This window comes from Colobus angolensis, unplaced genomic scaffold (genome assembly GCF_000951035.1).
Source record: "Colobus angolensis palliatus isolate OR3802 unplaced genomic scaffold, Cang.pa_1.0 Scaffold29, whole genome shotgun sequence".
Lineage (NCBI taxonomy): Eukaryota > Metazoa > Chordata > Mammalia > Primates > Cercopithecidae > Colobus > Colobus angolensis.
Window position 1 is genome coordinate 3,318,319 of NW_012116154.1, and position 27,163 is coordinate 3,345,481.

Sequence of the window (27,163 nt, forward strand, 5' to 3'; positions counted from 1 at the left end):
TTTTTTTTGTAGAGACAGAGCCTCCCTGTGTTATCCAGGATGCTGTCAAACTCCTAGGCTCTAGCAATCCTCCCGCATCGGCCTCCCAAAGTGCTGAGATTACAGGCGTGGGCCACCATGCCCTGCCTCATCCCATTGTTTCTTTTTCCTTCACTTAGTACCTCACTTGGGGCCTGTTGCATTTTGTTTTGTTTTTAAGTTGGTAGATTGTATGAAAACTTCGTTCCAAGGAATTCTGACTTCATTAGGACACTGAAGTTTCCTATGAACTTTTAATATTGCATATTGTGCCTTGGCTATTGAGAGAGTGGTGTCAGTTCACAGTAGGACAAATGCAGAAACTGAGTAAATAGAAACATTTATAGGTCATTTGCTATTGATTACAACAACGTCTAAGTGCATCTCAGTGTTTTATATTTTACAAATGTGTTGGAATTTTACTTTACTTATTCTTTTGAGACAGGGTCTCGCTCTGCGGCCTAGGTTGGAGTGCAGTGGTATGATCATGGCTCACTGCAGGCTTGACTTCCCAGCTCAAGTGATCCTCCTGCCCCAGCCTCCTGAGTGGTTGATATTACAGGCATGTGTCACCATACCCAGCTACATTTTAAATTTTTAGTAGAGACAAGGTCTCACTATGTTGTCCAGGCTGGTCTTGAACTTTTGGACTCAAGTGATCCTCCCGTCTTAGTCTCCCAAAGTGTTGGGATTACAGTTGTGAGCCACTACTCCCAGTGTGTTGGAAGAAAAAACCACAACTGATTCTTCACCATTAATAGTTTGAAAAACACTGCCCTACACCACCTGATGAGCTCCAGAAATAGTTCCCCCTGCCCTTATTTCATACTAACAACCTAGGTTTCTCACAATAGTTGAGATCAGTTACCCCAGCCACAGTAAAACTTCTCTTTAACTATTGTTTCAGCTGGCATGAATAGCTCGAAATGGTCAAGTGACAAGCTCAGCTTCACTGTACGGTTGTTGTGTCCTAAGGTAAAAGTATTCCTCTTATGGAAACCAAGACCTCTAAACCAGCTGACCAAATGTTTTAGGGATGGAGGCAAAAAATTTTTTGAGTAGGTTCTTAGGTATGATAATGAGAGGGGGCACTCTGATTCAACCTTTAAATTTCCAGATCTGGACTGGCGTGGTAGCTCACACCTGTAATGCCAGCACTTTGGAAGGTCAAGGTGGGTGGATCACCTGAAGTCAGGAGTTCCAGACCAGCCTGGCCTAACATGGCAAAACCCTGACTCTACTAAAAATACGAAAATTTGCCAGGCATGGTGGTAGGCGCTTGTAGTCCCAGCTGCTTGGGAGGCTGAGGCAGGAGAGTCGTTTGAACCCAGGAGGCGGAGGTTGCAGTGAGCTGAGATCATGCCATCACATTCCAGCATGGGCGACGAGCAAAATTTAGTCTCAAAAAAAAAAAAAAAATTCCAGATCTATGTACTATGGGACAAATAGTACAATTCATTGATCACTAATTTAGATAATGTATCACATCTTATAAAATAAGCACCTCATCTTCTCAATGCGTTATCTTTCAGCTGGTATTATCACAGTAAGCTAGCTATTCCACTTTACTATTAAGCTGGCTGTCCAGAATGATAGGATAGAAAGACCAAGGAATTGGATTACTATGAGCCCATCATTAAAAAGAAAAAAAAATTAACAAATTATGATCTGGTGATTTTTAACACTTAGAAAATTTTAATTTTATACTTGTTGAAAGAGCTCCTATAGTTAACTCATTTAGACAAATTTTTTTCCACATCACCTTTTTACATATGTAAAGGAAAATAAAATTTAAATAATTGGTTTTTGTTTTGTTTTGTTTTGAGACAGAGTCTCACTCTGTTGCCCAGGCTGAAGTGCAGTGGCATGATACAAGGTCACTGCAACTGCCGCCTCCCGGGTTCAAGCAATTCTCCTGCCTCAGCCTCCGGAGTAGCTGGGACTACAGGCACGTGCCACCACACCCAGCTAATTTTTGTATTTTTAGTAGAGACAGGGTTTCACCATATTGGCCATGCAGGTCTCGAACTCCTGACCTCAGGTAATCTGCCCACCCCTGCCTCCCAAAGTGCTGGGATTACAGGTGTGAGCCACCGTGCCTGGACAATTGGTTGTTATTCCTATGTTCACATTCATAGTTTGACCATTGTGATCTTTTTTGTTAAAACTAGTAATTGATGCTTGTGTTTTTCCACAGTGTTGTCATCACCAATAGTGTTAGTGATACAGATTTTTTGTTGTTGTTTTTTTTTAGACAGACTCTGCTCTGTCACCCAGGCTGGAGTGCAATGGCGTGATCTTGGCTCACTGTAACCTCTGCCTTCCGGGTTCAAGCGATTCTCCTGCCTCAGCCTCCTGAGTAGCTGGGACTACAGGTGCCTGCCACTATGTCTGGCTAATTTTTGGTATTTTTAGTAGAGATGGGTTTCACCGTGTTAGCCAGGATCATCTAGATCTCCTGACCTCGTGATCCGCCCGCCTTGGCCTCCCAAAGTGCTAGGATCACAGGTGTCAGCCACCGCTCCTGTCATGATATAGAATTCTTTTGAGTGCTCCAACTATTGTTGCTGAGATGTTCTTCTGAGCCATTAACACTTAATGCTGCAAGATTTGATGCTTGTGCTTTCTAGATGTTATCAGTTGTTATCAGCACAAGATTTTCAAGGTGAGATTTGTGTAAGTGCAAGTAACAGTAGTTTCCTTACAATTGCTTCTGGCAGTCACTGATTGGAAAACCACTGATTTTTGAGACACATCCCAGTTTCAGAGATGTGAGCCTTAGAATTGATAAAACATGGTTATTTAATTTGTCACAGCCCCCATGTGTGCCAGACAGTAGATCTGGCACTTATCGTCTCTAAATATCACAATCTTACAAGATTATATTGCTGTCTTCATTATGTAGTCACAGAAGGACTAAGTAATTCAGATTACCTATCCATTAAGAGGCAGAACAGAGACTGGATGGAGTGGTTTATTTCTGTAATCCTAGCACTTTGTGAGATTGAGGCAGGAGGATCACATGATCCCAGAAATTTGAGAAACATGACAAAACTCTGTCTTTACAAAGTGGGGGAAAAAAAAATTAGCCAGGCATGGTGGTGTGCACCTGTGGTCCCAACTACTTGAGAGGCAGAAGTGGGAGAATTTCTTGAGCCTGGGAGGTGGAGACTGCAGTGAGCTGAGATCAAGCTGCTGCACTGCAGCCTCCAGGGCGACAGTGAGACCATGTCTCCATAAAGATGGAAAACATTGATGAGAGGTGCATTTAACAATTATGCTGAGATAACAGGTATGAATGAGGACTATATGAGTAAATTGGAGCATATGGTCACTTTATGAATACGGAACTGTAATACTGGGATATTAATTTGGTTTTTGATCTAGAGTGGATTATAGATTTTAATTCTTAATCTGGGAACTGTGAATTTGAATGTAAAGATTTGTGTCTAAATCCTGGATCTTCTGCTTACCAACAATCAGTGTGACCTGTGTGAAATCTGTTCTCTGAAGTTCACTTACTTACTTTTGTAGAATTTTTTTTTTTTTTTGAGGCGGAGTCTCGCTCTGTCACCCGGACTGGAGTGCAGTGGCCAGATCTCAGCTCACTGCAACCTCCGCCTCCCAGGTTCAAGTGAATCTCCTGCCTCAGCCTCCCTAGTAGCTGGGATTACGGGCGTGTGCCCCTACGCCAGACTAATTTTGTATTTTTAGTAGAGACGTGGTTTCTCCATGTTGGTCAGGCTGGTCTCAAACTCCCGACCTCAGGTGATCCACGCGTCTGAGCCTCCTGAAGTGCTGGGATTACAGGCGTGAGCCATTGCGCCTGGCGGCATTTTTATTTTTATGCTTTGTTCTCTTGCTGAGAAGGGGGTGATAAAGCCTCAAACTGTGATTGTGGGATTGTCTGTTTCTCCCTTTAATTCTGGATTTTTTGTTTTATTTATACTGAAACACTTTTTAGATATGTTTGCATTTATGATTGTTAGACCTTTCCAATATATTGACCCTTTTAGCATTATAAAATGTTCCTCATCTCTCAACTGTACCCTTTTAGTGGTTTCTATCTGTATTACATATTTTTCCACCCTTTCAACCTTGGTGTGTCTTTAAAATGTATCCAGCATATAGTTGGGTCTATTTTTTCTCCTGTTTTTAATTTTTTAACCATCTTGACAATCTCGGCCTTTAAAATTACAGGGTATAGTTTGCTTATATTTGATAGTATTAAGATTGAATATATGCCTACCATTTTGTATTTTTTTGTTTGTCTCATCTTTTTGCTGTTCTCCCTCCTTTCCTGCCTTCTCTTTTTGTGTGTTTGGTTTTTCTTTTTTCTTTTTCTTTTTCTTTTCTTCTTTTTTTTTTTTTTTTGAGACAGAGTCTTGCTCTGTCACCCAGGCTGGAGTGCAGTGGCATGATCTTGGTTCACAGCAACCTCTGTCTCCCAGGTTCAAATTATCCACCCACCTCAGTCCCGAGTAGCTGGGACTACAAGCAAGCAGTACAAGGGGTAATTTTTGTATTATTATTATTATTATTGTTGTTTTTTGGTAGAGACAGGGTTTCACTATGTTGCCCAGGCTGGTCTTGAACTTCTGGTCTCAAGTAAGCCTCCTGCCTCAGGCTCCTGAGTTGCTAGGATTATAGGAGTGAGCCATCATGCCTGGCCTTTGTTTTTATTATTTTTTTAATTTTATGTTATGTTATTTTATGTTATTTCATTTTATGTTATTTTATTTTATTATTATTTTTTTTTTTTCGAGACTCACCCAGGCTGGAGTACAGTGGCACAATCTCGGCTCACTGCAACCTCTGCCTCCCAGGTTCAAGCGATCATCCTGCCTCAGCCTCCCAAGTAGCTGGGATTACAGGCATGCACCACCATGCCTGGCTGATTTCTGTAATTTTGGTAGAGATTGGGTTTTACCATGTTGACCAGGCTGGTCTCAAACTTCTGACCTCAGATGATCTGGCTGCCTCAGCCTCCCAAAGTGCTGGGATTACAGTCGTAAGCTACTGTGCAGGGCCTATTATTTTCATTTTTAGAGACAAAGTCTCACTCTGTCACCCAGGCTGCAGTGCTGTGATATAATCATGGCTTATCATAGCCTCCAACTCCTGGGCTCAAGCCATCCTCCCACCTCCAGAGTCTCTTGTAACTGGAATTACAGGTGTGTGCCACTGGGCCTGGCTGATTTTTGTATTTTTTTCTAGAGACAGGATTTTGTCATGTTGCCCAAGTTGGTCGTGAACTCCTAGGTTCAAGCAGTTCGCCTGCCCCAGCCTCCCAATGTGTTGGGATTACAGGCATGAGCCATGGCGCCTGTCCTTTACTGGTTTAAAAAATACTTTATTGCTAAAAAATGCCAACGATTACCTGAGCCTTTAGCAAGTTATAATATTTTTGCTGATGGAGGAGAAGGGGAGCTTGCCTTGTTACCGATAACTGCTGACTGATCAATGTAGTATTTGCTGAAGCTGGGGACACTGCCAATTTCCTAAAATGAGATAGCAATGAAGTTTGCCACGTGGATTGACTCTTCCTTTCACAAAAGATTTTTCTAGCCTGTGATGTATTTTATCCACGGTAGAATTTCCTTGATAGCATAGTTAATCCTGTCAAACCTTGCTACTTTATCAACTAAGTTTATGTAATAGAAGTCTTTTGTTGTCATTTCAGCAGTTTTCACGATATATTCACCAAAGGTACATTCCATCTCAAGAAATTACTTTCTTGGCTCATCCGTAAGAAGCAATTCCTCATGCATTAAATTTTGTCGTGAGATTGCAGACGTTCAGTCCCACTTTTGGCCTCCAGTTCTAATTCTTGCTCTTGCTCCTTCTACCACATCTGCAGTTACTTCCTTTATTGACATCCTAAATCCCTCAAAGTCATCCATGAGACTTGGAATCAAGTTTTTTTTTCTTGGAATCAACTTTTTTTTTTTTTTTTTCATTTTCACAGCTTGACTTCTTCCAAAACTCCAGTTAATGTTGATATTTTGACCTCCTCCCATGAATCATGAATGTTCTGAATGGCATCTAGAATGGCGAATCCTTTCTAGAAAATTTTTAATTTGCTGTGTCCAGATGCATCAGAGGAATCACAATCTATAGCAGTTTTAGCCTTACAAATTGTATCTCTTAAATAATAAGACTTGAAAGTCAGAATTATTCCTTGATCCATGGATTGCCAAATAGATGTTGTGTCAGCAGATCTGAAACCATTTATGTCCTTGTACATCTCTATCAGCACTCTTGGGTGGCCAGGTGCATTGCCAGTGAGCAGTAGTATTTTGAAAGTAATTGTTTTTTCTGAGTAGTACGTCTCAGCAGTGGACTTAAAATATTCAGTAAACTGTCTGGGCATTGTGGCTCATGCTTGTAATTCCATCACTTTGCGAGACCAAGGCCAGATGATTGTTTGAAGCCAGGAATTTGAGACCAGCCTAGGCAACGCAGTGAAGCCCCAGCTGTACACAAAAAAGCAGAGTATGGTGATGCATGCCTGTAGTCCCAGCTACTTGGGAGGCTGATGTGAGGATTGCTTCAGCTCAGGAGGTTGAGGCTACAGTGAGCTATGATTGTGCCGCTGTATTCCAGCCTAGTCCACAGAGGGGAGACCCTCTCTACTTTAAAAATTAAAAAAAAAAAAAATTCAGGCTGGGCTTAGTGGCTCCCACCTGTAGTAATATCAGCATTTTGGGAGGCTGAGGCTGGTGGATTACCTGAGGTTAGAAGTTGGAGACCAGCCTGGCCAACATGGCGAAACCCTGTCTCTACTAAAAATACAGAAGTTCGCCTGGGTGGCAGCATAGACCTGTAGTCCCAGCTACTTGGGACACTGAGGCAGGAGAATCTTTTGAACCCATGACCTGGTAGAGATGGGGTTTCATCTCTACTAAAACTATTGGCCAGGCTGGTCTTGACTTCCTGACCTCATCCACGTGCCTCGTCCTCCAAAGTGTTGAGATTACAGGCAGGAGCTACCGCACCTGGCCATCTTAATAATTTCTAACTTTTGTTTTTTTGAAACAGAGTCTTGCCGTGTCACCCAGGCTGAAGTATACAGTGGCGTGATCTCGGCTCACTGCAATCTCCACCTCCCAGGTTCAAGTGATTCTCTTACCTTAGCCTTCTGAGTAGCTGGGATTATAGGTGTGACCCACTGTGCCCGGCCTAAATTTTATTCTTTAGAAACAGTTTTGTTGAGATACGATTCTCATACCATAGAGTTAACCCATTTAAAACGTACAATTGGCTGAGTGCGGTGGTGGCTCACACCTATAATCCCACCACTTGGGAGGCCGAGGTGGGCAGATTGCCTGAGGTCAGGAGTTCGAGACCAGTCTGAACAACATGGAGAAACCCCGTCTCTACTAAAAACATACAAAATATGCCTGTAATCCCAGCTGCTCTGGAGTCTGAGGCAGGAGAATCGCTTAAACTCGGGAGGCAGAGGTTATGGTGAGCTGAGATCGCGCCATTACACTCCAGCCTGGGCAACAAAAGCAAAACTCTGCTTCAAAAATAAAATAAAATAAAATGTACAGTTCTTTTTTAGTATCATCACAGATGCTTGCAGTGATCGCCACAGTCAGGTTTTTTGTGGTGTTTTTCTTTTATTTTTTTTTTTTGAGACAGTGTTGTTCTGTCGCCCCAGCTGGAGTGCAATGGTGCAATGCACTGCAGCCCTGGCCCCTGCAAGTTCAGTGATTGTCCCACCTCAGCCTCCTGGGTAGCTGGGTGTGCACCACCATGCCCAGCTAATTGTTAAAAAAAATTTTTTTTTTAGAGATGCGGTTTTACCTGTTGCCCAGTTCCGTTACCCAGAACCCCAAAGAGCTGGGATTGTAAGTGTGAATCACTTTGACCAGCTCATAGTCAGTTTTAGAACAGTTATCATCTCAAAATGAAATCCCTGTGTCCATTAGATATTATCCTCATATTCCTCACCACAGTCCTAAGGAATCACTAATCTACTTTTTGTCTGTGTACATTTCCCTGATCTGGACATTTCATATAAATAGAATCATAAGCAAGTGGTCTCTTGTGGCTGGCTTATTTCAGTTAGCGTAACATTTTGCCCAGTCATACCATCAATACTACTTTTTTTTTTTTTTTTTTTTTTTTTTTTTTTGAGATAGGTTCTTGCTCTTTCATCAGTGCTAAAATGTAGTGGCGCCATCTGGGTTCACTAAAGCCTCGACCTCCCACGTTCAAGCAATCTTCCCGCCTCAGCTTCCTGAGTAGCTAGGACTATGGACATGTGCCACCACACCTGGCTATCTTCTTTTTTTGGTGTTTTTTGTAGAGACAGAGTTTTAAAAACTGTTGCCCAGTCTCAGAATCTTGGGCTCAGGTGATCCTCTGGCCTTGGCCTCCCAAAGTACTGTGATTACAGGTGTGAGCCACCACACCTGGCCTTCATTATACTTTTTATGGCCAGATAATACTGTGGTATATAGGTGTAGCAAATTTTGTTTATCCATTTGTTTAGTTGATAATAAATGGGGTTGGGCTGGGTGCAGTGGCTCATACCTCTAATTCCAGCACTTTGGGAGGCCAAGGTGGGCAGATAACCTGAGGTCAATAATTCAAGACTAGCCTGGCCAACATAGTGAAACTGTCTCTACTAAAAATACAAAAATTAGTTAGGCGTGGTGGCACACGCCTGTAATCCCAGCTACTTGGGAGGCTGAGGCAGGAGAATTGCTTGAAGCCGGGAGGCGGAGGTTGCAGTAAGCTGAGATGGTGCCACTGCACTCCAGCCTGGGCAACAGAGTGAAACTCAGTCTAAAAAAAAAAAGGTTGAGCGTGCATGGTGGCTCACACCTGTAATCCAGCACTTTGAGAGACTGAGGCAGGTAGATCACGAGGTCAGAAGTTCAAGACCAGCCTGGCCAAGATGGTGAAACCCCGTCTCTACTAAACATACAACAATTAGCCTGGTCTGGTGGTAGGCGCCTATAATCCCAACTACTCAGGAGGCTGAGGCAGAGAATTGCTTGAACCTGGGAGACGGAGGTTGCAGTAATGCAGTGAGCCAAGGTCGCACCATTGCACTCCAGCCTGGGCAACAGAGCAAGACTCCATCTCAAAAAGAAAGGTTGATTCACCTTTTGGCTATTGTGAATAAACATTCTTGTGCAAATTTCTCTGTTTCTTTTCTTTCTTTCTTTTTTTTTTTTTGAGAGAGAGTGTCTTGCTCTGTTGCCCACCTCCTGAGCTTAAGGAATCCTCCTGCCTTAGTCTTTCAAGTAGCTGAGACTACTGGTACGTGCCACCATACCCAGCTAATTTTTAAATCTTTAGTAGAGATGGGGTCTTGCAGTGTTGCCCAGGGTAGTCTCGCATTCCTGGTCTCAAGGCATCCTCCCTCCTTGTCTTTCCAAAGTGCTAGGGTCATGGGAGTGAGCCACCATTCCTGGCTTATGTGCAAATTTTTGTGTGGACATTGCCATTATTTGGATATGGTTTGTCCTCACCAAAAGTCATGTTGAAGTTTGGTTCTCATTGTAGCAGTGTTGGGAATTGGGGCCTACTGGGACGTGTTCCATCATGGGGCCACTCCCTCGTGAGTAGATAATGCCATCTTGTGAGAGTGAGTTCTCATTCTTCTGGGACTGGATTAGTTACCCAAAAAGTGGGTTCTTATAAAGCAAGCTTGGTCCAACTCACAGCCCGTGGGTCACATGTGACCCAGGACAGCTTTGAATGTGGCACAACACACATTCATAAACTTTCTTAAAACATTATGAGTCTGTTGTGTAATTTTTTTTGTTTGTTTTAAGGTTGTTAGCTGTCATTAGTGTGTTTTATGTGTGGTCCAAGACAATTCTTCTTCCAGTGTGGTCCAGGGAAGACAAAGAATTGGACACTCCTGTTATAAAGCAAGTTTACTCCCTCATGTTTGTTTCATGTTTCCTTTCTCACTCTCTTTTTTCCCCCCTTTCAGACAGAGTCTCTTTCTGTTACCCAGACTGGAGTGCAGTGGCATGATCTTGGCTCACTGCAGCCTCTGCCTCCTGGTTCAAATGATCTGCCTCAGCCTCCCAAGTAGCTGGGAGTACAGGCACCATGCCAGGCTAATTTTTCGTATTTTTAGAAGACATGGGGTTTCGCAATGTTGGCTAGGCTGGTCTTGAGCTCTTGACCTCAAGTGGTCCGCCAGCATCACCTTCCCAAATTGCTGGAATTACAGGCGTGAACCACCATGCCTGGTCATGTTTGTTTAATTTCTTTGTCAGATTTTTCATTCCAAGTATATAGAAATAGGATTTTTTAAAAATATATTTTAATTAATTTTTTTTCCCAATAGAGATAGGATCTTCCTGTGTTGCCCAGGCTGATCTCAAACTCGTGGGCCTGAAGTAATTCCCCTCACCTCATCCCCTCACAGTGCTGTTTTTTCACAGGTGTGAGCCACCACTTCCAGCCTATAGTAATCCTTTATGATCAGTTTTATTTATTTCTTTTTTTTCCGAGACACAGTCTTGCTGCAACGCCCAGGCTGGAGTGCAATAGTGTAGTCTTGGCTCACTGCAACCCACACCTCCCGGGTTGAAGTGATTCTCCTGCCTCACGCTCCCAAGTAGCTGGGATTACAGGTGCCCGCCACCACGCCTGACTAATTTTTTGTGTTTTTAGTAGAGACGGGGTTTCACTGTATTGCCCAGGCTGGTCTCTGACTCCTGACCTCAAGTGATCCGCCTGTCTTGGCCTCCCAAAGTGCTGGGATTACAGGCATGAGCCACCACGCCCGGCCAATGGGTTTTATTTCTATAAGGTAATTAGTAACTTGTCTATTTTCATTTTTAATCTAGTAATTTAGTCTTTTTTTCTTGGTCAGTCTAGCTGAAAAGTCGTCAATTTTGTTGATGTTTTCAAAGAACCAGCTTTTTGTTGCCCTTTCTCTAGCTGCCATCAGGTTCTTCTGGGTGGTAATATTTTTGGCAACTGATATAGGAAGGCGGTGCCCACTTCTGCTTCTCTGCCACTGTCTACTTTTTCCCACCACCCCCTTTTCATTGTGCCTGTAGGGGAATTTCCCTATACTTACTGTTGATTTTCCTCTCTCACTGCTTCAGTGCCGTAATTAATTCCATCTGTCTTTTTCCCACATATGTACACTTGTCGGCTTGAATCTCTTTTCCTTTCCTTTTTTTCTTTCTTTCTTTCTTTCTTTTGTTTTTTGAGATGGAGAGATGGAGTCTCACTCCATCACCCAGGCTGGAGTGCAATGATATGATCTCAGCTCACTGTAACCTCCGTCTTCTGGGTTCAAGCGATTCTCCTGCCTCAACCTCCCGAGTATATGGGATTACAGGCACCTGCCACCATGCCCAGCTAAGTTTTGTGTTTTTAGTAGAGACGAGGTTTCGCCTTGTTGGCCAGGCTGGTCTCAAACTCCTGACCTCAAGTGATCCACCTTCCACAGCCTCCCAAAGTGCTAGGATTACAGGAGTGAGCCACTGTGCCTGTCCTCCTTTTTTTCTTTCAACTCTTAATCCATTTAACCTTAGAAAAACTGCTGTGTTTTATTTTATTTTTGAGCAAAAACACCTTACATAATATTTGATCATTTTAAGCATAAGGCAAACGAGTTTTTTTTTTTCACGAAGGAAAAGGAAAGCCAGGGTACTTGACATGCAATTAATGGATTAAGAGATCTATTAAGTTGCTAGATGCTCCCATCTAAATTTTCTACTGTAGTCTTCATCTAACTAAATTGTGACAAAGTGGGCTTTTTGAGTTTGCCCAGAAACATAATCACTTAGTAGTTATAACTAATACGGTACAGTTTTTATAGTATAATGTGTGTATTTCAGTAGTCATTTGGGTAAGCATTCCTCCTTCTATATATAACATCTAGGTAAGAGTACTAAGTAGTGATTGACTAGCTACGTTGCCTGCATTTAAATTTTTATGCCCTTGCACAACTTACTTGGCCTGTTTCCTTATCTGTTAAACAGGGGTATTAATAATAATGCTTCTCTTAGGTATCATTGTATTACATAAGTTAATAGTGTATTTAAATTATTTGAAATGTGCCTCACATATAGCAGGAACACAATACATGTTAGCTATTAGTACTATTGCAAGTCGTTCCTATAAAAAATGGGCTTTAAGAATTGAGATTCATAAAATAAAATGGAAATTGTGTTGTAAAGAAAAAAAGAATAGAGAATTTATTATATGAGGGTCAAAGTATAGAATGATTGGTTTGTGTCATATTTTCTTCACTCACTTTATTCTTCTATCTCACAAATACCTGAAGATTAGAGAGCATCTGAGGTTATGTTAAAACCAAGTCTCAAAGCCTTTGAACCCGCCATGCACGTATCAAACTCTCAGCCTTTTTAAAATTTTGTTTTTTTGAGATGGAGTTTCACCCTTGTTGCCCGGGCTGGAGTGTAATGGCGTGATCTTGGCTCACCGCAACCTCTGCCTCCTGGGTTCAAGCGATTCTCCTTCCTCAGCCTCCGAATAGCTGGGACTACAGGCATGTGCCACCAAGCCTGGCCAAGTTTTTGTATTTTTAGTAGAGACGGGGTTTCTCCATGTTGGTTAGGCTAGTCTCAAACTCCTGACTTCAGGTGATCCACCCACCTCGGCCTCCCAGAGTGCTGGGACAGGCCTGAGCCACCGTGCCCAGCCAAACGCTCAGCCTTTAAGGCTACTCAATGTTTTAGGACCTTATGAATTCCCCTTGAGGCTAAAAATAACTTCTATGATGATTGTTCTGTTACAGTCAGTATCCTGGTAATTTTTAAGAATCTTATTTATGGGTTATCTGGAAGGCAGAAATAAATGGAGTAAACTCTTTTTACCTACATTAGAAACCTTCCATGATGATTAATACTGTATTTTGTAGTATGTGCTTGTGCTTGTTAAATGGTTTAGGTCTCATAGAATGGATCTTTTTTTTTTTTTTTTTTTTTTGATACAGAGTCTCACTGTCGTCCAGGCTGGAGTGCAATGATACAGTCTCGGCTCACTGCAACCTCTGCCTCCCAGGTTCAAGTGATTCTTGTGCCTCAGCCTCCCAAGTTGCTGGGATTACAAGTGCACACCACCACACCTGGCTAATTTTTTTTTTTTTTGGTATTTTTTGTAGAGTTAGAGTTTCACCATGTTGGCCAGGCTGGTCTCAAACTCCTGACCTCAAGTGATCTGCCCACCCCGGCCTCCCATAGTGCTGGGATTACAGGCATGAGTCACTGTACCTGGCCAGAATGTATCTTTAAAATAGAATTGGGTTTGGAGTTCAGGAAGAAGGTAGTAAAATGTGTGGCATCTAATTTTTCTGTACCACACAATTTAGATATGAAATAATAACTTTGTCTTATTAAGTAATGCTAACCTTGACTAAATATATTAGTAATAAATTATATATTCAAGTAATCTATGCTGGTTTATTAGAAAAATGCCAAATGCGAGTTTTGGAGGCATTTCTGTTCTCAGACTTGGTCAGTCACTGAAATCTAGAACGTGTAAAAAATATACTAATAAATTTTATTCCTTCAGAAAACATCTTGTACATATATCTTAGTGTGCAAGGCAGATGTGGAATATGTAAAACACAGCCCCCATCCTTTAGGAGATCCTTTAGGAGTTCACTGCAGCCTTGAACTTCTGGCCTGAAATGATCCTCCCACTTAAGCCTCCCAAAGTGCTGGGATTAGTATCTTGAGAAGATGTGATTTTTATAGTAATGATCACAGCATTAGATGCTGTAAAAAAATTGCTTCATAATTGGTACAGTGTTTCCAGTACAAAGGAGTCAGTGATCCCTTCAGAAGAGGAAGCTGACTGGGCGTAGTGACTCAAACCTGTAGTCCTAGCACATTGGGAGGCCTTGGCAGGTGGATTGCTTGAACCCAGGAGTCCAAGACTAGTCTGGGCAACATGGCAAAACCCATCTCTACAAAAGATACAAAAATTAGGTGAGTGTGGTGGTGCATGACTTTAGTCCGAGCTACTCCGGAGGCTGAGAGCTTAAGGCTGTAGTGACCTGTGATTATGCCACTGCACTCTAGCCTACGTGACTGAGTGAGACCCTGTCTCAAAAAAAATGGAATTTGGGCAAAAACATTAAGGATGGGTAAGAATTTAGTAAAAGCATATGTTTGGGTAGGGTGGCTTGTATTGAGGAGCAGAAGCAATTGTAGGACATATTCACATATTTTAAAAAGTGTCAAACTCTATGAGCTTTCTTTTTTCTGTGTAAAGCTGTGAAGAGGCTCAAGATATTTTTGGAAGATAATGAATTAACCCAGTTTGACTAGAGTGGAGGGTTGACATTACATAATTTATAATTATATATAAACGTATACATATGCGTAAGTATACACGTGGAAAAGGCAAACAAAATTATAAAATTGATTATGATGTTTAAAATGTCGTAAGGAATTTGGCAATAGGAAATCACTGAGTTGGGATAACATTAATTTAGGAGCACTGTGTTTGGTTTTAAAATCTAAAGAGACTCAAGTTGGGTATGATGCATTAAGGGCCTAAACTAGGCATTTTGGCAGTGGAATCTAAATGTTACCAACTTTATTCAGTATGAAACTAGCTCGCTGTTTTTGTTGTTGCTGAGATGGGATCTTGCTCTGTGGTTCAGGCTGGAGCAGCAGTGGTACAATTATAGTTCACTGCAGCCTTGAACTCTTGGCCTCAAGAGCTCCTCCCTCCTCAGCCTCCCAAAGTGCTGGAATTACAGACATGAGCCACCACTGCTGCCTGTGAGGTTTTCTTAAAAGGAATTTACAATCTAGGTGCAATGAAAAGGCATAATAATGATGTGATAAACTTGGTCAGTAAGCCACTTGAACTTAGAGCTTTAGGCCCAAAAGTTGCTCTAATGTGCTAAACTCCAATATCAGTTTGTGTGTATTCAATTCTAATGGCTTTATGCATTAACTGTGCTCCTGCACCACCTGCCTTAAGTGTTCACCTTGAATGTGTATTAAATAAATAAAAGGGCTATGTTAGAAATAATAGTACAAAATAGGAAAGGAAGCTGCAAAGAGTCACATGTTGGCAAATAGGTTGTTCATTCTCAGTCTTAGCTGGCAGTCCATGTATATGCTTAGTGAGTAAACTGCCATTTTAATATAAAAATTAGATGGCCTGTTTAATTCAGAACTCACATTATCGTTACACCTGACAGGTGAATTGTTGTTGTTGAAAGATTGATGTACATGTCAAGTTTTCTGGGATAATAGTTTCATTAATTCAAGAAATACTGAGTACTTACTCTGTATGAGGCACATTTTTTATAGACTCTAGGACTACACAAACAAAATTTAAATCTATTGCCTTCACAGAACTTAAAAGTCTAGTGCAGGAAAGACAGAGTAAGCAAGTAAAATGTAAGAAAAGTGAAGAAAAGTAAAACTAAGAAGAGAAACAGTGCTTTTACAGCATATGAGTTAAAATGGTGTCCTTTCAAGTTATTAGATTGGCAATACTGAAACCTGGGTTTTAGTTTTCAGTTCTAGACCTACCATTAACTCATTATGTTTCTTCAGTTAATATCTCTAGGCTGAGCATAGTGGCTCGTGCCTGTAATTTCAGGACTTTGGGAGGCCGAGATGGGCAGATTGCTTGAGCCCAGGAGTTTGAGTCAGCCTGGGCAACATGATGAAACCCTGTCTCTACAAAAATAAAAACAAACAAAAAGACACTAAAAATTAGCCAGGCATAGTGGCGCATGCCTGTAGCCTCAGCTACTCGGGAGGCTGAAGTGGGAAGATTGCTTGAGCCCTGGAGGTGGAGGCTGCAGTGAGTCCTGTTCACACCTCTGCGCCCCAGCTTGGGTGACAAAGCAAGACCTTGTCTCCAAAAAATTAAAATAAAATAAAAGTCTGTGGGTCTGTTTCTTCCTCTCTTTCTTTCCTGTTCCTTCTCCTCTCTATTTTTATGTGAAGGAGTTCACATTTCTGAAGCCCCTAAATTATCTAAAAGGTGATTAGATTAACTGCTTTAAAGAGAACCTGAGATTCTTATGTATCTAAAATTCTTACGTATCTTTAGATTCTTATATATCTGAAATGTAACATAAAAAGTGCATAAAACAAATGCAGTTTGGTAAATAACCACAAAGTGAATATATGAATAAATAGAATATCATCAGCACCCCCAGAAGTTGTGTGTTCCCCTCAGTTGTAAGCTTCTTCCTTCATACGTAATTCCTCCATTACCATGTTAATGCAGTCTCCTTGGTTTTCTGATATTTTCACTATATAGCTCTAAAAATAATAGGTTCTTTTTTTCTTTTCTTTTTTCTTCCAGACAGGGTCTCGCTCTGTCACCCAGGCTGGAGTGCAGTGGCGTGATCTTGGCTCACCGCAACCTCCACCTCCCGGGCACAAGTGATTCTCTCACTTCAGCCTTCCAAGTAGCTGAGATTACAGGCACCTGCCACCATGCCCGGCTAAATTTTGTTTTTGTTTTTGTTTTTGTTTTTGAGACGAAGTCTGTTTCTGTCTCCCAGGCTGGAGTGCAGTGGCGCGATCTTGACTCACTGCAACCTCCGCCTCCCGGATTCACACCATTCTCCTGTCTCCTGCCTCAGCCTCTCCAGTAACTGGAACTACAGGCGCTATTTTTAGTAGAAACGGAGTTTCACTGTGTTCACCAGTATGGTCTCGATCTCCTGACCTTGTGATCCACCCACCTCGGCCTCCCAAAGTGCTGGGATTACAGGTGTGAGCCACCGCGCCTGGCCTAAATTTTGTATTTTTAGTACAGGTGGGGTTTTGCCATGTTAGCCAGGCTCATCTCAAACTCCTGACTTCAAATGATTCTCCTGCCCTGGCCTCCCAAAGTGCTGGGATTGCAGGTGTGAGACACTGCTCCTGGCCAGTTTCATTGTTTTCTAGTTTTATTTATTTTTCACTCTATTTAGACAGAGTCTCTGTTGCCCAGGCCAGAGTACACTGGTACAACCATAGCTCAATTTAAATATATCCAAATTATTGTACAGTAGTTGAGCTATACCTTAATAAAGCTATTTTTTGTTTGTTTGTTTTTGGTTTTTTTTGGAAATGAAGTCTTGTTTTGTTATCCAGGCTGGAATGCAGTGGTGCAATTTCAGCTCACTGCAACCCCTGCCTCCTGGGTTCAAGCGATTCTCCTGCTTCAGTGACCCGAGTACCTGGGATTTCTGCAGGCGTGTGCTACCATGCCTGACTAATTGTTGTATTTTTAGTAGAGAAGGGTTTCAGCATGTTGGCCAGGCTACTCTACAACTCCTGACCTCAAGTGATCTACCTGCCTTGGCTTCCCATAGTGCTGGAATTAAGGCATGAGCCACCTCACCCAGCCCCAGTAAAGCTATTAAAAAATTTTTTTTTAATTTTATTTTTTGAGAAAGGGTCTCACTGTGTTGCCCAGGCTGGACTGCAGTGGTGTGATCAGAGCTCATTACAGCCTCACCCTCCCAGGTTCAAGCGATCCTTCTGCCTCATTCTCCCAAGTAGCTGGTACTACAGGAGCATGTCACCATGCACACCTAGCTTTTATTTATTATTATTGGTAGAGATGAGGTCTTGTTATGTTGCCCAGGTTGGTCTCCAACACTTGGGCTCAAGCAGTTTTCCTGCCTCGACCTCCCAAAGTGTGATTACAGGCATGAGCCACTGTACAATGTACAACCATAGCTCAACCATAGCCTTGATCTGGGCTCAAGCCATCTTCTTGCCTCAGCCTCCCAAGTAGCTGGGGCTACAGGCATTGGTCAACATGAATGGCTTTTTTCTAGTTTTACTTTTTCAATTTTATATGGCTAGAATCATACTATATGGTTCTTTGTGTTACTGTGTCTTCAGTGTTATGCTTGAGTTTCATGTTACTGCTTTTTTTTTTTTTTTAGATGGAGTCTCGCTCTGTCGCCAGGCTGGAGTGCAGTGGCGCGATCTCGGCTCACTGCAACCTCGGACTCCCTGGTTCAAGCAATTCTCCTGCCTCAGCCTCCTGAGTAGCTGGGATTACAGGCATGTGCCACCATACCCAGCTAATTTTTGTATTTTTACTAGAGATGGGGTTTCACCATGTTGGCCAGGATGGTCTTGATCTCCTGATCTCATGATCCATCTGCCTCAGGCTCCCAAAGTGCTGGGATTACAGGCATGAGCTACTACTGTGCCCGGCCTAACTATATAGTATTTCATTATACAGTTTAATCAGTCTTCTGTTGACATTTTTCACTTGTAGATTTTTGGTTTTTACAAACCACATTGCTGCTGTTAAAATAAAAACTTCAGACATATTATTATTTTTGAGACGGAGTCTTGCTCTGTCACCCAGGCTGGAGTACAACGGCGCGATCTCAAAGCTCACTGCAACCTCTGCCTCCCAGGTTCAAGCGAGTCTTCTGCCTGAGCCTCCCGAGTAGCTGGGATTACAGACACCTGCCACCATGCCTGGCTAAGTTTTGTATTTTTAGTAGAGACAGGTTTTCACCATGTTGGCCAGGCTGGTCTCAAAACTCCTGACCTCAGGTGATCCACCCACCTCGACCTCCCAAAGTGCTGGGATTACAGGCGTGAGCCACTGTGCCCCGCCCAGGCACATTAAATTTAACAGAATTTAATTGAGCAAAGAATGATTCACAAACTGGACAGCCCCTTCAAACTCGAGTGGGTTCAGAACAGTTCCAGAGCTGCCAAGTGGTCGGATAACATTTATGGACAGAAAAAGGAAAGTGATATACGGAAAACGAAAGTGAGGTACAGAAATAGCTGAATTGGTTACAACTCAGCATTTGCCTTATTTGATCACAGTTTTAACAATTGGCCACCCATGATTGGCCACAATTCTGTGTGATTGGTAGGAGAGTAGGTTAGTCTTTTTACAATCTGGTTAGGTGCAGCTCACTATGTATGGAGAATCCTTTAGGCTGAATTTATGCAAGGAGGCAGCTTTAGGCTAAACTTAACACTCCAATCATCCTTGTATACATACTCTAGCTGCTTTAGGTCACCACCAGAGGTGAAATTGTTGAATCATTGGTCATGCATGTCTTCTGATTAACTGAAAGCACCAAAGTGGTTGTACCAACTTACATTTCAATTAAAAAGTGAGTGAGAGTTCTCATTTGCTATGTTGGACTTACAAAAGGTTCATTTGGCCGGACACAGTAACTCATACCACTTTGGAAAGTCAAGGCAGGAGAATCGCCTGAGGCCAAGAGTTGGAGACCAGCCTAGGCAACATAACAAGACCCCATCTCTGCCAATAGTAATAAGTAAAAATTAGCTGCGCATAGTGACATTCGTCTGTGGTCCCAACTACTCAGGAGACTGAGGCAGGAGGATCCCTTGAGCCAGGGAGGTTGAGGCTGTTGTAAGCACTGATCACACCACTGCAATCCAGCCTGGGCAACAGAGTGAGAACCTTTCTCAAAAAATAAAATTAGAAAAAAAATTTTAATAGCTATATTGAGGTATAATTGAATTACTGTACAATAATTTGGACATATTTAAATTATATGACATATAATAGTCCATCTGATCTTTGTTCTGATTCTTAGCACAGAGCCTCAAAAACCCTTGGAACTTCCCAAGTGAGAGTGTCATTGTTACACTAATGAGGCAGCCTCTGGCAGTGCCACTAGATAACTTCAGGATGGGGCTGGTCACTTAAACTAGAGGATTGGAACTTTCTCCCAGGAGGAGAGGGAGGCTGGAGATTGAGTTCAGTCTTGATTTTATCATTCATGCCTGTGTCTTAAAGCCCAGTGAATCCTGTAAACACTAAAGCTCGGGAGGTTACTGGTTGGTGAACACAGTGATATGCTGGGAGGATGACACGTCCAGATTCTGTGAGAAAAGGGCATAAAGCTCTGTGTCCCCATCCCATCCACACACCCCTCTTCACCCCCAAGACTTTGGCTTACGTATCTCTTCAGTTTGACTGTTCTTACGTTATATACTTTTCTTCCACCTTGTTATTTTCTGTTTCTTTTTCCTTCTAGCTCACAGCACCTGGTATGCCCCAGTGGTCTACCATCCAAGATCGAGCCTGCTCAATCCTGTTTAGGCTTCCAAGTATTTCCTTTATAATAAAACTGACAATAAACATAGTGTTTTCAGGCTGGGTGCAGTGTCTCACACCTGTAATCCCAGCACTTTGGGAGGCCAAGGTGGGCAGATCACCTGAGGGCAGGAGTTCGAGACCCACCTGGCCAACATGACGTAACCCCATCTCTACTAAAAATACAAAAAAATTAGCCAGACATAGTGGTATTCACCCAGCTGTTAGGGCAGGCTGAGGCATGAGAATCACTTGAACCTAGGGGACGGAGTTTGTAATGAGCCGAGATTGCGCCACTGCAGTCCAGCCTGGGTGACAGTGAAACTGTGTCTCAAATAAATAAATAATAAAAATATAGTGCTTTCCTTGAGTTGTGAGTTATTCTAGCAAATTTTTAAACCTATGTATGTATGTATGTATACCACAACAGAGAAAATCTTTGCAAGTTTTGGTTAGGTCATGATTTCTTAGGTAGGACACACAAAGCACAAACCATAAAAGAAAATAGTTGATAAAGTTAGATTATATTAATTAATCCTTCATCAATTAAATTTTTCTATACTGTTAAAGACAAGCCTCAGACTGGGAGAAAATATTTGCAATATACATATCTGATAAAGGATTGGTACCCAGAATATATAAGAGCTGAAAACACATAAGGAAAAAAGAAAAGAGATTTGGAGAGGCATATCACCAAGAAAATGTAGAGTAGATGGCAAATACGTGAAGAGATGCTTAATTTTGAGTTAATTTGTCTCAAAAAATAATATTTATAGAGTGCTGGAATGTAAATATTCAGTAAATGTTAATCATTATTAATAGTATTGGTGTTAGTGTTTCTTTTTTATCAATATTATAAAAACCTAGCTGTGGGCAAAATACTTTGATTTTTTTTCCTGCTCGTTTCTTCAAAGACAAAAAGAAATACTAAGACCGCAATAGATAAATAGCCAGAGGGTATTAAAACACAATCCACAGGAAAAAACCTCACACAGACATACCAAGAAATTGTTTCTCATAAGTGTATGATAAATTAGATGAGGTAAGAAGAGATTAGTCTACAAAGAGCCAATAGCATTTAAAAAGACCCAAAGGGCACAGGGGATTCTGACGCCTTTAAGGATCTGAGAAAATCAGAGTCATGTTTCAAATACCAGTCAAGCTTTAGTTATGTTATTTTAAGCAGACAGGGAACTTGGTATTTAAAAAGTGATTTGGAATTGCTGGAAGAGCACCCTTAATTCAGGCTTACAGGACTAGACTCCCAGAACACTTCATATAGCTGGCCCACAAGAAGAGCTGAATCCTGTGCTCTAATCAGAAGGGGGGGACATCAGGAAGCCACCCTGGAGCTCTTAAGTAGAGACACACTTTTAGCCGTAATCCAGTGATTAGGAAGTCACCATTGGTATAATTTGCTACAGAGCCTCACGCAGTTTAATAGATTAGTACCAGCACAAAATGGATGATTCTTCCCTCTATCTTCACAATACTAACAGCCAGTCAGTAGAAAGCTGCTGTGTATGTGCATGCCCGCACACACACACACAACACCTCACTCCATACTTGCCATATGACAACAGCAGAAACTACACCACCACCTCTTCTGAACTTTCACCTTCCAAATCTTGAATAAGTGCCTCTGATGGACTATACCAGAATTACGACTTCAACTCCATTGCAAGGGAATCTAGGAAATGTGGTTTTTAGCCTCAGTACAGCACATTAAAAATGTGCACAGAATGACATATTTAAAAAAAGAGAAGAATGAATGGAATTTCATTTGTGTTCCTGTGTGGTAAAGCAAAATCTAGTGGCTTAAAATGAATAATTGTTTCTTACAATTCTGTGAATAGACTTTGTGGTCCTTCTTTTCCATGTGGTGCCTGCCGGGCTCAGTATTGTTTTTTTTTTTAAACAGTTTATTTTAATTTTTTTTGAGACGGAGTCTCGCTCTGTCACCCAGGCTGGAGTGCTGTGGCCAGATCTCAGCTCACTGCAAGCTCCGCCTCCCGGGTTCACGCCATTCTCCTGCCTCAGCCTCCCGGGTAGCTGGGACTACAGGCGCCGCCACCTCGCCCGGCTAGTTTTTTGTAGTTTTTAGTAGAGACAGGGTTTCACCATGTTAGCCAGGATGGTCTCGATCTCCTGACCTCGTGATCTGCCCGTCTCGGCCTCCCAAAGTGCTGGGATTACAGGTTTGAGCCACCGCGCCCGGCCTATTTTAATTTAATAACAATCTGGGAAGTCTGCATCAGCTGTTCCAGTATAGTATCAAGTGCAATTGGGAATTCAGAAATCTCAGTGGAACTGTTAGTGTAGCGAACCTTGTAGGTAAAATATATGCATACTTTAACTCTTACTTTTCTAGAGATAGTGTTTTGTTCTGTCACCAGGCTGGAGTGCATTGGTATGATCATAGCTCACTGCAGCCTAGAACTTCTGGGCTCAAGCAGTCATCTTGTGTCAGCCTCCCAGGTAGCTGAGATTGTAAGTGCAAGCCACCATTCTTGATAATACATACATACTTTTGATAGCACACATGAACAGATCTCTCTAAAATTGCCCTCAATGATTTCATTCTCAGCAAACTGATCTGGGTCACTCAACATGTTTTGGTTTTGATTTTGAGACAGAGTTTTGCTTTTGTCACCCAGGCTGGAGTGCAATGGCACGATCTTGGCTTACTGCAATCTCTGCCTGCCAGATTCAAGCGATACTCTTGCCTCATCCTCCCGAGTAGCTGGGACTACAGGCACCCACCACCATACCTGGCTAATTTTTGTATTTTTGGTTGAGACAGGGTTTCACCATGTTGGTCAGGATGGTCTTGAACTCCTGACCTCATGTGATCCACCCACCTCAGCCTCCCGAAGTGCTGGGATTATAGGCATGAGCCACTGTGCTCGGCTTCAACATGGCTTTCGATTGTTCCTCATGTTAGTGCATGTTCTCTCTCTCTCTTTTGTTTTTTTTTTTTTTGAAATGGAATCTTGCTCTTGTAGCCCAGGCTGGAGTGCAGTGGTGTGATCTCAGCTTACTGCAACCTCCGCCTCCTGGATTCAAGCGATTCTCCTGCCCCAGCCTCCTGAGTAACTAGGATTACAGGCGTGCAGCACCAGGCCCAGCTAATTTTTTTATTTTTAGTAGAGATCGGGGTTTCACCATATTGGCCAGGCTGATCTTGAACTCCTGACCTCGTGATCCGCCTGCCTCAGCCTCCCAAAGTGCTGGGATTACAGGTGTGACCCACCACACTTAGCACTGCATGTTCTCTTTTTATAATAAATTCATGACCATCGGAAGATACCAGTTTGACATATATGGCATCAGGACCTTCACAGCCACCACAGGTTTTCTCCCCTTCATTGTGTGGATTTATGAAGCTCTACTTTGCTTCTACAGGGCCACTCTTGTGGCTAAATTTAGATGACAGCTCAATGAGGTCACCTTAGTTCTCTTCCACGTAGTCTATGTGATATACACACACAGCCTCTGTTTTTTGAATAGTCTGGGATTCCTAATAGTATGGTGGGTACATTCCCATAGGGGCATTGCAGTCTCAATGTACAAATGCTTATCAGGCCTGTTCTTGCATCAGGCTGACTAATGTCTCTTTGGTCAAAATAAGTCATCTAGACTGGGCACAGAGGCTCATGCCTGTAATCCCAGCATTTGGGGAGGCAGAGGCAGGTGGATCACCTGAGGTCGGGAGGTTGACGACCAGCCTGGCCAACGTGGTGAAATCCTGTCTTTACTAAAAACGCAAAAATTAGCCAGATGTGGTGGCGAGTGCCTGTAGTTCCCAGCTACTCAGGAGGCTAAGGCAGGAGAATTTCTTGAACCTGGGAGGCAGAGATTGCAGTGAACCAAGATCATGCCACTGCAGTTTAGCCTGGGCGACAGAGCAAGACTTTCTTAAAAAAAAAAAAAAAGTCACATGGCCAAATCCAGAGTCATTGTGGGAGACTATACAAGGTATATATATGAGAAGGCATTGTATCATATAACCTCCAATATAGCCCTGAATGATCCTTATTTCCTTGTATTTACTCCCTACAACATTGAACGGGGCTGACCTGAGTAACCAACAGGCTGTAGTAGAAGTGACAATGTATGCTTTTCAAGGTTAGATCATAAAAGACTGCCACTTCAGATTTGCTCTCTTGGATCTTGCACCAGGGGAAAACCAACTAACTGCCTTTTCACTCGAGCTGTCAAGAAAGGCCCATGTAGTGAGGAACTGAGGCCTTTCAACAACAGCCAGTGTCAACTTAGAACCATAAGAATGAGTTACCTTCAAAACACACCCTCCATGCCCAGTCAAGCCTTCAGGTAACTGCAGCCCTGACCAGGTGCAGCCTCTTGAGAGATTCCAGGCCCACACAACTTAGCTAAGCCACTTTCCAATTCTTCAACTACATATGATAAATGTTATTGTTTTAAGGCACTGAGTTTTGGAATAGTTTATTACATAGCAATAATTTAAAAATATTTTTTAGCCTGGGCAACATATGGCAAAATCCCATCTCTACAAACACACAAAAAAAGTACAAAACTTAGCCAGGTGCAGTGGCGTGTGCCTGTAGTACCAGCTGCTCAGGGGGCTGAGGTGGAAGGATCTCTTGAATCTGGGAGGTGGAAGTTGCAGAGCTGAGATTGTACTACTGTCCAGCCCGGGCGGCAGAGCCAGACCTTTATCTTGGACTCCTGGGCTCAAGCAGTCCTCCTGACTTGGCCTTCCAAAGTGCTAGGATTACAGGTGTGAGCCACCATGCCCAGCCCTTCTCTATCTTTTGCTTCACAAACCCTGGTTCTAGTTTATTTGGATTTATCTAATTTCTCTAGATGGAAATATAGATGATGGATTTTTCATTCTTTCTTTTGTAAAATACACATTTAAGATTATAAATTTTCTTTAAGTACAGTGGTAAGTGCGTCCTATGAGTTTTGGTAGTTCATATTTACATTATAATTCAGTTCAAAATATTTTCTCATTTCCATTATGATTCCTTCTTTTATCAGTTATACTTTCCTAAATATTTAAGGAAGAAATAAAACCAGCCTTACCAGCACACTTTTGATATACTGCGATAGAAAAAAAGAGGGATTACTACTTATTTTGTTTCAAGCCAGTATAATTTAGTACTAAAACCTGATACGGTTGTCTTTAGAAGTTATAAGCCAGTTTCTTTCATATAATTACAAAGAAATAGAAATAATGTAATAGCAAATAAAATACAATACATAAAGTGTTATGACCAAGTTTATTAAGTGTTAATTCACAAGGCCCCACGATAGGTTGTCTGCAAACTGAGGAGCAAGGAGAGCCAGTCCGAGTCCCAAAACGGAAGAACTTGGAGTCTGATGTTTGAGGACAGGAAGCATCCAGCACGGGAGAAATATGTAGGCTGGGAAGCTAGTCCCACTTTCCCTTTTCACGTTTTTCTACCTACTTTATATTTGCTGGAAGCTGATTAGATTGTGCTCACCAGCTTAAGGTGGACCTGCCTTCCCCAGCCCGCTGACTCAAATGTAATCTCTTTTGGCAACACACACACAGGCACACCCAGGATTAGTACTTTGTATCCTTCAATCCAATCAAGTTGACACTTAGTTTAAGACACACAGATTAAGTAAACTATGATTTATAATTAGAGAATAATTTTGAAGGTCTGGAGAAATTATTGTGATTTGGTACATAAAGAATTATGGTTATTTGCATGATTACAGAGAAAACAGGCCAGCATAAAGTACACAAAAATGTGAATAGTAGTTTCTGGAGTTGATAAATTATAGATTTTTCTTTTATTATTTTTTTCATGATTCTTTGCATTTTATAATGATTCCAGGGTGTGTATTGGTTAAGTTTATAACCATAAATAACAACAGGTTAATTATACTTAAATCTTTTAATTAGAAATATGACTGCATTAAAATAATTCTAAAATGCCTTTTTTTTTTTAAAGACAGTGTCTCTGTCGCCTAGTCTGGAGTGCAGTGGTATGATCTTGGCACACTGCAATCTCCGCCTCCTGAGCTCAAGGGATTCTCCCATCTCAGCCTCCCATGCAGCTGGGACTACAGACACATGCTACCATACCCAGCTAGCTTCGGTATTTTTTGTAGAGACAGGGTCTTGCCATGTTGTCCAGCCTGGAAAATGACTTTTTATTGTGAAGTGTAAAAGTCATTAAAGCATGAAATGAAATAGCAATTTTAAGGAGCCTAAACAATGCACCTTTAATCATAAAATATAAAAGAAACATAGTCAATGATGTTGCCAAATATCAGATGAATATTATTGTCCACATGGGGCCAGAGACTACCTGGGCTAGATTTAAAATGAGTAATAAGAGGCTTAAGTTCTTCATAAATGAGGTGCTAGTTCAGATAATGTGTCTAAGAAGTTGATACTTGTTTATGGGTTTTTCAGACTGGCCGTTTCATGCTTGTGATCTTTTCTGAAATTCTTTTTTTTTTTTTTGGAGACGGAGTCTGGCTCTGCCGCCCAGGCTGGAGTGCTGTGGCTGGATCTCAGCTCACTGCAAGCTCCGCCTCCCGGGTTCACGCCATTCTCCTGCCTCAGCCTCCCAAAGTGCTGGGATTACAGGTGTGACCCACCACACTTAGCACTGCATGTTCTCTTTTTATAATAAATTCATGACCATCGGAAGATACCAGTTTGACATATATGGCATCAGGACCTTCACAGCCACCACAGGTTTTCTCCCCTTCATTGTGTGGATTTATGAAGCTCTACTTTGCTTCTACAGGGCCACTCTTGTGGCTAAATTTAGATGACAGCTCAATGAGGTCACCTTAGTTCTCTTCCACGTAGTCTATGTGATATACACACACAGCCTCTGTTTTTTGAATAGTCTGGGATTCCTAATAGTATGGTGGGTACATTCCCATAGGGGCATTGCAGTCTCAATGTACAAATGCTTATCAGGCCTGTTCTTGCATCAGGCTGACTAATGTCTCTTTGGTCAAAATAAGTCATCTAGACTGGGCACAGAGGCTCATGCCTGTAATCCCAGCATTTGGGGAGGCAGAGGCAGGTGGATCACCTGAGGTCGGGAGGTTGACGACC

The 27,163-nt window shown here is 42.1% G+C and overlaps 1 protein-coding gene across 1 annotated transcript in view; it reads left to right on the plus strand.

The window, feature by feature from the left end:
- Positions 1-27,163, plus strand: part of PDS5A (PDS5 cohesin associated factor A) — a 173,565-nt gene that overhangs the window by 26,293 nt on the left and 120,109 nt on the right. The window lies entirely within an intron of this gene.